Source organism: Eleutherodactylus coqui, chromosome 1 (genome assembly GCF_035609145.1).
Source record: "Eleutherodactylus coqui strain aEleCoq1 chromosome 1, aEleCoq1.hap1, whole genome shotgun sequence".
Lineage (NCBI taxonomy): Eukaryota > Metazoa > Chordata > Amphibia > Anura > Eleutherodactylidae > Eleutherodactylus > Eleutherodactylus coqui.
Window position 1 is genome coordinate 343298837 of NC_089837.1, and position 10381 is coordinate 343309217.

At 41.6% G+C, this 10381-nt stretch overlaps 1 long non-coding RNA gene across 1 annotated transcript; it reads right to left on the bottom strand.

The window, feature by feature from the left end:
* Window positions 1-6356: 6356 nt before the first annotated feature.
* On the bottom strand, window positions 6357-9409 carry LOC136576708 (uncharacterized). Its single transcript, XR_010786401.1, has 2 exons — window positions 8867-9409; window positions 6357-6495 (listed from the first exon to the last, which is right to left on the bottom strand). It is a non-coding gene; the product is annotated as an uncharacterized lncRNA (long non-coding RNA).
* Window positions 9410-10381: the final 972 nt, after the last annotated feature.

Below are 10381 nucleotides of genomic sequence, written 5' to 3' on the forward strand. Positions count from 1 at the left end.
TTCCTCATAGGACATGATTTGCAGACCGCTCACCATCTTGGTAACTCTTCTCTGAACTTGCTCCAGTTTGTCTATGTCTTTTTTAAAGTGGGGTGCCCAGAACTGGATACAGTATTCCAGATGAGGTCTGACTAAGGAAGAGTAGAGGGGGATAATTATCTCACATGATCTAGACTCTATGCTTCTATTAATACATCCCAGAATTGTGTTTGCCCTTTTGACTGCTGCATCACATTGTGGACTCATGTTCAGTCTATGATCTATTTGTATACCCAAGTCTTTTTCACATGTGCTGCTTAGTCCAATTCCTTCTACTCTGTATGCACTTTTTTCATTTTTCTTGTCCAGAGGTAGGATTTTGCATTTCTCCTTGTTAAATACCATTCTGTTAGTCACCACTAGAGATGAGCGAACGTACTAGGATAAGCACTACTCGTCCGAGTAATGTGCTTTATCCGAGTATCGCTGTGCTCGTCTTGAAAGATTCGGGGAGCGCCGCTGCTGACAGGTGAGTCACAGTGGGGAGCAGGGGAGAGCGGGCGGGAGAGAAGGAGAGAAAGATCTCCCCTCCGTTCCTCCCGGCTCTCCCCTGCAGCTCCTCGCTCCGCGGCGCTCCCCGAATCTTTCAAGACGAGTACAGCGATACTCGGATAAAGCACATTACTCGGACGAGTAGTGCTTATCCGAGTACGTTCGCTCATCTCTAGTCACCACCCACTGTTCAAGCTTTTCTAGATCATTTTGAATACTCTCTCTGTCTTCCCTAGTGTTAGCTATCCCTCCTAGCGTTGCGTCATCGGCAAATTTTATCAGTTTCCCATCAATTTCCTCCTCCAGATTATTTATAAAAATGTTGAACAACACGGGGCCTAGGGCAGAGCCTTGTTGTACCCCACTTGACACATTATACAACTTGGATGTGCAGCCCTTTATGACCACTCTTTGAGTACGATCACTCAGCCAGTTGTGAATCCACCTAACAGTTACCTTGCCAATCCCATATTTGGTGATTTTTTAAATAAGTATGATATGAGATACTTTGTCAAATGCTTTACTAACGTCAAGATATACTATATCCACCGCATTTTCCTGATCAACCCAGTCGGTGATTCTATCATAGAAGTAAATTAGATTTGTCTGGCATGACTTGTTTATTACAAACCCATGATGGCTCTGGTTAATTATTCAATTTTTAATTTAAGTACTGGCATACATGCTGTTTAATAATTTGTCCAAAGAGCTTTCCGGGTATAGAAGTCAGGCTCACAGGCCTGTAGTTTTCTGGATCCACCTTCTTCCCTTTTTTGAAGATGGGGACAACATTTGCCCTTTTCCAATCTTCTGGGACTTCTCCTGTTCTCCAGAAATTTTCGAATATTATGGCGAGTGGTTCAGCAATTACCTCTGTTGCTTCCTTTAGTATGCTAGGATGTAATTCATCTGGACCTTGAGATTTGAATTCATTTAAGTTAGCTAAGTGTTCCCTCACCATCTCTCTGCTTATAGCTAGCATGCATTCTTTTATTCCTCCAATAGCACAGGGAAGATCAGCTGAAGTTCCATCTACTTTCTGAGAGTAAACAGATACAAAATAGAAATGTAAAATTTCGGCCTTCTCAGCATCATTCTTAACCAATTCACCATTTTCATCTTGTAAGCAACCAATAGCATCTTCGACTTTTCTTTTACTTTTTCATACCACCCAAATCCTTTTTTATTGCTTTTGCCTCTGTTGCAAGACTCAATTCATTATTAGCTTTAGCTTTTCTGACACTTGCCCTACAGTTTCTGCAGGCCGCATTATATTCTTCTTTAGATATTCCCCCGTCTTTCCATTTGATTAAAGAACGTTTCTAACACCACGATTTTCATACGCTGTCGGCTCTATTTTAATGCATTTAAGCACCTCATCATCTCATGTGCAAATCTCACAGCCGCAATCCGACCCGTTTGTGTGCATTCTACCTTAGACTCTATGAAATAAAATCCACTCACTGTAGTCACATTAAAGATATGTGGAGATTAAGATTTGCATGCTGCAAACAAGGGATTCTAATATAGGCTATAAACCTTTATGTAAAATCACACCTAACCACTACTTCTCCTCTTCCGTCTTTCCCTCCTCCTTCTCCTTTTCATTACCTTGCTTCTTCTTATCCTTCTCCTTCTCCTCCTCCCCTGGGAGATGAGAAGGAAGAAGAAGAAAGAAGGAGGAAAAAAAAGAACAAGTGTGGTGGCTCACTCATTAATACTGTTGCCTTGCAGTGCTGGGGTTCTAGGTTCAAAACTGACCAACCACAGCATCATGGACTTTGTATGTCCTCTTTGTGCTTCTCTTTCTTTTCCTCTAGATAATATTGAACATATGGTGGCTAAGTTTTTAGGACTGCTGTCCTGAAGTTTTGTAGTTCTAGATTCAAATTTAATTAAAGGCAACATCTGTATTGAGTTTTTCAAAGTCCATGCAGATGTTGTTCTTGATGAGATTTGAACCCTAGAACCCCTGCACTACCAGACAGTGGTGCTAACCACGGAGCCACATTCATTGTAGAGGCACCACATTTGGCTGCATTAAGGACCTTCTGGAGGCCAAATTAGTGAACCCGATTTTTACTCCCATTGACTTTAATGGGAATCCAGATCAGATCAACCTAATTATTTTTGGAAAATCGGGCCAATCACTCCCAACCTAATTACTCCATAATGGCTCATCATTACTCACAACTTTACATCCAATTTATGCCTCTTTCACACAGGCGACATCAATTTTTTGTTCTTGCAATTTTCCAGTGATATCGCTGCTTTTTGTGAAAATAGTCTTGCATTTCGGCCATTTGCGATAAAATCGCACAATTTTTTTATTGTGAAAGTCAATAGGACATTCTAATGCTGAAAATGCATTGCATGAAAATCTCAAGTTCGTGCGATAAACAAGGAGGCTCAATAGGGAAACATGTGCTACAAAAAACGCAAATCGCGGTAAAAAAAAAGTATGCTGCATTTCTTTTAGCGCAAGATAGTATCAGAGAGAACATTGCTAATGTGAAGGAACCCATTGGAAAGCATGGGATTCACATACATGCATTTTCTTGCGCTATCACATTGCCACAAAATCGCATGGCTTTGTCGCTTGTGTGAAAGTGACCTTATTCTACCAAATTGTGGGCATTTTCAGTGTTTTTTATGGATTTTGTCCTTTTCAGTGAATTGCTTTTAATGTTAGTGTAAGGACTTACAAGACATGAGATGCCTTGACGTTGTGTTGCGAGCTTTGCGTATTTTGGCCAAAATATTAACTAATACCTCATATCTATTTGCAGAAGCAGTTGGGCCCTGAGATGCTGGGGAAGCCCATGGTGTCAGTATTTTGTGTGGTCCATTTGAATAGTGTTGGGCAGCCTGCCTTATCTAATTGTAACAATGAAACTAATGATGCTATAAGCCTGCATGGAGCACTACATGTACTTGTGGCAATGGCACCCTATACAAGCTTTAGCTGTGTGTAAGTATAATACTAGTCAGCCAACCCTCCAATATGTCATGGATGTGTAAGTGGTTGTTCATCAGTATTCTGCACCTGTTACTCCCCTCCCCCATATAGCATTTTCTATACTGCTGAGAACTGCTCTTTGTATCTGCCCTTGTAACCTTATATCAGAAAGTATAGCCTTTTCAGTGTTTCTTTGTGGATTTTGTCCTTTTCAGTTGTTTTCATATAGTCCTCTTATGTGACAGAGAGCCTATTGGGCACTTCAGTAGGTAGTTCTATTGGGCTATTGCAACCTATGAAATGCATATGGTCATGCCTCTGAAAATGCACACAAAGATATCATGGAATAGGACTAATTCTTACAATTGTGTGACAAAACCTGGATAATTAACACATAGGTATAGAATGATAAATACACCAAAGTCACAGTACAGAGATAGTGAACATTGTGATGTCACAATATAAATAATGATGTTACTGCACAGGGGTTGCAAAAATAGTGATGTTATGAAATATGTGTAACAATTAAAATTAACAGCACATTAATATAAGTTAGAGTGGTATACCAGCACAAGGTTGGTGCACACTGTGATCAGGGTCATAAAAGAGGAATAACAAACACAGTGATATCACCACAAATGGATAATAAATGTGCGGTGCCTGAGCGGAGCACCAGCCGTTACAGGGAAGACCTCGGGGAAAACAAGATGGCGGCCAACGGTGGATCCATACTCCCTCCCCATGATTGCCGAATAGGGGCCTAGATTGGTCATGCACAGTGGCAATGTAAAGCCAGCAATGAGAGTGGTAATTGATGAAATGTCATGTGATGCGAGTACCTTTAAGGGGTGAACCCAGATTGATGTTAAAGAAATGAGTCCGCGTAGCTTTTGTGGTAAACCGAAGGTACACAGTTTACTCGGCACTTTCATACAAAGGAGTGGTAACAATTCACAGCTTGCAGACTGTAGTTAGGATATACTTTGGCAGTTTCTTCATGGATAAGCATAACACATGAAAATTTTCTTAAATGCTCTCTCTTAAGGTTGCTAAAGACAACCCTGCCAGTCCCAGTTATCCGAAGGGTATTTCCAAAGCACTATTTAGTAGAGATATGGAGTGACTAAAACCGGGCCTACTGCACAGGGGCAGATTACACTCACTGTTATGTAGACTATACTCGGGTCTTGTCCTCCACACTGTGCTTCTTTCTGTCTCGTGTTTCCTCCCTCTCTCATTCTTCAGTAGCTTATTAATCACTGCAGACCTGCACACCACCTCCCCTCTCGTCCACCTCCCGACAACGACTACTCCTAACTCCTCCTCCACTTGCTGTCATTTTCCCACACTTACTTACCCAGGCTTCTCACAACATCTCTTCCTTGACCAATAAGAGAAATTACTGACAAATAGCCAATCCGAAGCAAGCTGTTGCCATGCACAACAACTTTCACCTGTAAATCAGGGGAAAAACAAGTCTCTCTCCCATATAATACCCTCTATATCTCCGCAGGAGCTCATAGACAGGTATTAAGGACTTTTGGATATCTAACTACACTGTAGTACCCTCCAGGTCACTACAAAGGCTGTGAATAAGGAAATAGTGACTGGCAGCATTCAGCAATGTAGAAAAATACAAGATTTATTTCCCCATTACAAAAATTACGGCAACGTTTCGGTCGTAATAGACCTTCCTCAAGCCAATACATATCATACAGAGTGCACCATATATATAGGAAATGTGAACACCATTAACCAATGACATACAAACATGCACAGGAGTGTCTCATCACTGATTACCTCTCTCCACACGTCTCAGCTGTTATCCGGCGCATCGTTGATGATGTCATATGAGCCTCGTGTGGTGCAGAGTGTAAGCTCTCGCCTACGACCTGGAGGTTGCAAGTTCGATTCCCACATGAATCAGGCTCAAGGTTGACTCAGCCTTCCATCCTTCCGAGGTAGGCAAAATGAGAACCCAGCAATAATTACCTGAAAGCGCTGCGGAATAAGTTGGCGCTATACAAATACCATGATTTGATTTTTTTGATGTCATCTTTAGTTGACCTCCTCACACATTGGTGCGTCCATCTAAGTTGAACCGCACCCTCTGCGCCTGTGCCGAGCTACAACTATCGTGAGAACACGCTCTAAGCCACAGTAGGGCACAGCGGCCATATCAGAAATGGGCAAACCGCACTAAAGGTGCGTCTGCGCATGCGCCGGTCGTCGGGCCCAGCGACCACGTCAGAAATGGGCAAACCGCACTGATAGTGCGTCTGCGCATGCGCCGGTCATCTGTCATCACAGAGGCCGATACTCGGTTCCATCACCGCGCCACAACCTTACTTCCGCATTCCACCTATATATTATATTATCTACTCGGATACCTCCTCAGTGCATTGGTCACCCGTAGTGATGCAATGCAAAGTGTCAGGATCGCCGATCATGCGTTACCACAACTGACACTGACCGCATACCGCATAACCTGCAGCATCTACTGAGAGGACCCCGATGTATATATCTATTAATGTCACATATCAGATAGATAAATATGAGGATAAAGAGTAAGTAAATTCTTTCTCCATCATACCTATCACAGGGAGAATATATCTATCCAATATAATATAGATGACCTTTTATCATTACTGCGATGTTCTATATCTAATAAAAAAGGGGTATATCAACAACCTACTGGTATTATCAAGTAATGTCCCCATATTCATCTAGAAAGTCATCCCTTCCAGGTCTATTCACGTTGACAAAGGCTATCTTATCTAATAATATACATTCTCACCCATAGAGTATGAATAGTCCAATGTTAACCCATTGTGTAAACCAATAAAAAAGAACAGAACACCAACTGTTAACTGCCTAGTCAAATTGTGATTTTATTGATACTATACATCACTATGCATGAATCTATATTTTTTCTTCAAGATGATGAAATAATGGACCGTCATATCTCAGACGTGTGGCGAGGGAACCAGCGAGAGACCAACAACCTGTGTAAACAAAACAAAAAGAATACAATTACACATATACCCATAAAAAATTCATTAATAAAACATATGTACAATTCATATACTGATGTGTGTAACAAGATTTACAAGAACGGCTGAAAAATGTACTCCTGATTAAGCCCTTTTGGGTGCATGGTGTCCAACTCGTATATCCATTTTAACTCACGCTTTTTTAATAAAAATTCTCTATCACCCCCCCGTGGAAGTACGGGGACATGATCAATGACCCTAAATTTGAACTGGCTGATGTTGTGTTTAGCCTCCAAAAAATGTCGCGATACAGGTAATTGTAGATTTTCCGTCCGAATTGTACTCTTGTGCTTCACCATACGTGATCTCACCTCCATAGTGGTTTCACCCACATACCCAAGGCCACATGGGCAGGTGATGAGGTAGATCACGTATGGTGAAGCACAAGTATATCTCCCCTGTATCTTGTACCTATTGCCCCTGAGAGGATGCCGAAATTCGTCACCCCTCACCAAATTGTTACAACAACTACAGGCAAGGCATGGGAAGTTCCCCTTTCTAGGGGGTTTAAAGAAACTCTGGACGGCTGATTTGTGTGAAGCAAAGTGTGAGTGGACCAGTTGGTCACCTATGTTTCTACCTCTTCTATATGCATTTATAGGCTTATTTTTAAATTCAGGTATTACAGCCCCATCTAATGTCAGCAGTGGCCAATGTTTTTTGATAATGTTACCAACGGTTCCACTAAGACTATTAAAGGTACTGACAAACGGAATCCTGTCCATTGTCTGTTTCTTTAATTTAGGTGTCAAAAGATCTTGTTGTGGTATTGCCCTAGCTCGTATGGCAGCTTTTGTGATGATTGGTGCAGGGTATCCCCTATCTAGGAACCTCCTACACATCTCATCCAATCTTAAATCAATGGTTTGATCGTGTGCTATTCTTCGCACTCGTAAAAGTTGACTCCATGGTAGTGAGTCCTTCATGGCGACCGGATGGTTGCTACTATAGAGCAATAAACTGTTCCGATCTGTCTTTTTTGTGTAAAGATCCGTTACCAATCCCATTCCTTGTCTTTTAATCAAAACGTCAAGGAATTGGATTTCCACAATAGAGTAAGACATAGTGAACTGAAGTTCTGGGTAAATAGCGTTTAAAAAGGTATGGAATTCCTGTAATGTTTGGAGTGAACCCTTCCATAAAGCAAACACGTCGTCGATGTACCGACCCCAGTACACCAACGACGCCGCATATATGGAGGTATAGATGTACTTCTCCTCAAATTGGCGCACAAAAATGTTGGCGTATGTTGGCGCCACATTAGAGCCCATAGCAGTGCCCTGTCGCTGTCTGTAGTACACCCCCCCAAACAAAAAATAATTGCTGCGGAGGATGTACTCCAGCAGCGACAGGGCAAACTGCATGCACTCAGAGGACATATCCGATGCCATCAGAAATTGTCTGACGGCATCTATCCCTTTATCGTGACTGATAGAGGTGTATAGCGCAGTCACATCAAAGGTGACCAGAATAACATCTTCGGTCATATCAAACGATGCAATTTTTTTCAAAAAGTCAGATGTATCCCTGATGTGTGAATCCGCCTCATCTGCAAAACGCCTCAGGACCTTGTCCAAAAATCGTGCGATATTGCAGAAGAGTGAGTTTCTGCCTGAAACAATCGGTCTCCCAGGGGGATTCTGGGGATCCTTGTGGACCTTTGGGAGGGTGTATAAAGTGGGAACAATGGGGTGCTGGATATCAAGGAATTTCAACAGCTTTTTATCGATCAAACCTGCCCATAGTGCCTCATTCAACATTCCCCTTAATTGTAATTGAAACCGTATGGTAGGGTCCGATCGCAATTTTTCATAAACATTTTCATCATTTAATTGTCTGAACACTTCTGTTGTGTACATACTGGTATCCATCACGACTATTGCTCCACCCTTATCGGCTGGTTTAACCACAATCGCATCATCCTGCGCAAGAGAATTGAGGGCTTTCCTTTCCCTCATATTAAGGTTATTCTTAAGCCTCCTCTTGTTACCCAATGTTTTGGATCTCAGTTTTTCAATATCTTTTAATACTAATTTAGCAAATACTTCAATTTGAGGATTTGATGTAGGTGGTTGATACGTACTTTTGTTGCGAAGACCAGTTCCAACCAGGGAAAAAGACCCCGGTGTAGTGGTCTGTGCAACCGTACGTGATGGTTGTGAGGAAAATTGATTTTTAAGCCTTAAATTTCTGAATAAACGCTGTACATCAAGATTAAGATCAAACCAATTCATAGAAGTTACACAGCAAAATGATAGACCCTTGCCCAATACAGTCGTCTCATCTGATGTCAATACCCTGGAAGAAATGTTGATTACAATACCGTCACTGGTAGGTTCACAAGCTCCAACATCCACTATTTCCTGAAGTCCATCAGCGGTGGTCGTTTCGTGGATCGGGTCATCACCCCGTCGGGATCTCTTGTATGCCCTGTGATGTTTTCGTCCGCCTCGGCGGCACCGGAAGGTCCCTCTTTTCTCTTCATCCTGTTTGGATTGCCACGGCCTAAAAAAGAAGAAGAGGATGTGGAGGCACCCACATGATCATTCTTGGCCGAATCATCCGTTGAAATCGAACCACGAGATGAGAACCCAAATTGGTTTCTATTCCTGGGTTGACGGCGTCGTTGTCGTCTTTGTTTGGTATTCGATTCAAAGGGATCTGTGACTTTATTCTTTGATGTCTGCCAACAAAATACACGACCATAAGCATAATCGTCGACATCCCTAAACCACTTGGTTTTTTTTATACTCTCCAATTCCTCCTGATGTCGTTTGAGATATGTTGTTTTTTTCTCCTTATGTTTATTCCAGTCCTCTGGTGTCAAGATCTCTAGAATATTCTTTTCCAAGGAGGATATGCGAGCTGTACTCTCAGAGTACAGCGTGAGTTAAAATGGATATACGAGTTGGACACCATGCACCCAAAAGGGCTTAATCAGGAGTACATTTTTCAGCCGTTCTTGTAAATCTTGTTACACACATCAGTATATGAATTGTACATATGTTTTATTAATGAATTTTTTATGGGTATATGTGTAATTGTATTCTTTTTGTTTTGTTTACACAGGTTGTTGGTCTCTCGCTGGTTCCCTCGCCACACGTCTGAGATATGACGGTCCATTATTTCATCATCTTGAAGAAAAAATATAGATTCATGCATAGTGATGTATAGTATCAATAAAATCACAATTTGACTAGGCAGTTAACAGTTGGTGTTCTGTTCTTTTTTATTGGTTTACACAATGGGTTAACATTGGACTATTCATACTCTATGGGTGAGAATGTATATTATTAGATAAGATAGCCTTTGTCAACGTGAATAGACCTGGAAGGGATGACTTTCTAGATGAATATGGGGACATTACTTGATAATACCAGTAGGTTGTTGATATACCCCTTTTTTATTAGATATAGAACATCACAGTAATGATAAAAGGTCATCTATATTATATTGGATAGATATATTCTCCCTGTGATAGGTATGATGGAGAAAGAATTTACTTACTCTTTATCCTCATATTTATCTATCTGATATGTGACATTAATCTATATATATAAAATTGAATGTATGTCTGTCTGCGTGCGTGCGTGCGTGCGTGTGTGCGTGCGTGCGTGTTTGTCCTTTATGCGCTACTACACCATTCATCCGATCGCCATGAAACTTTGGGAAGTTGTTGAGTACACTCCTGGGAAGATTATAGGCATAGTACAAATATCCTACGATAAATGGCGCGCGAGCTTCGTCGAAAGTTACGCCCCCCCCCCACGTAGATCGAATAAGTAAGCCACCTGCTATTGTGATGTCATCACTGATGTCATCAACATCGGACGCCCTT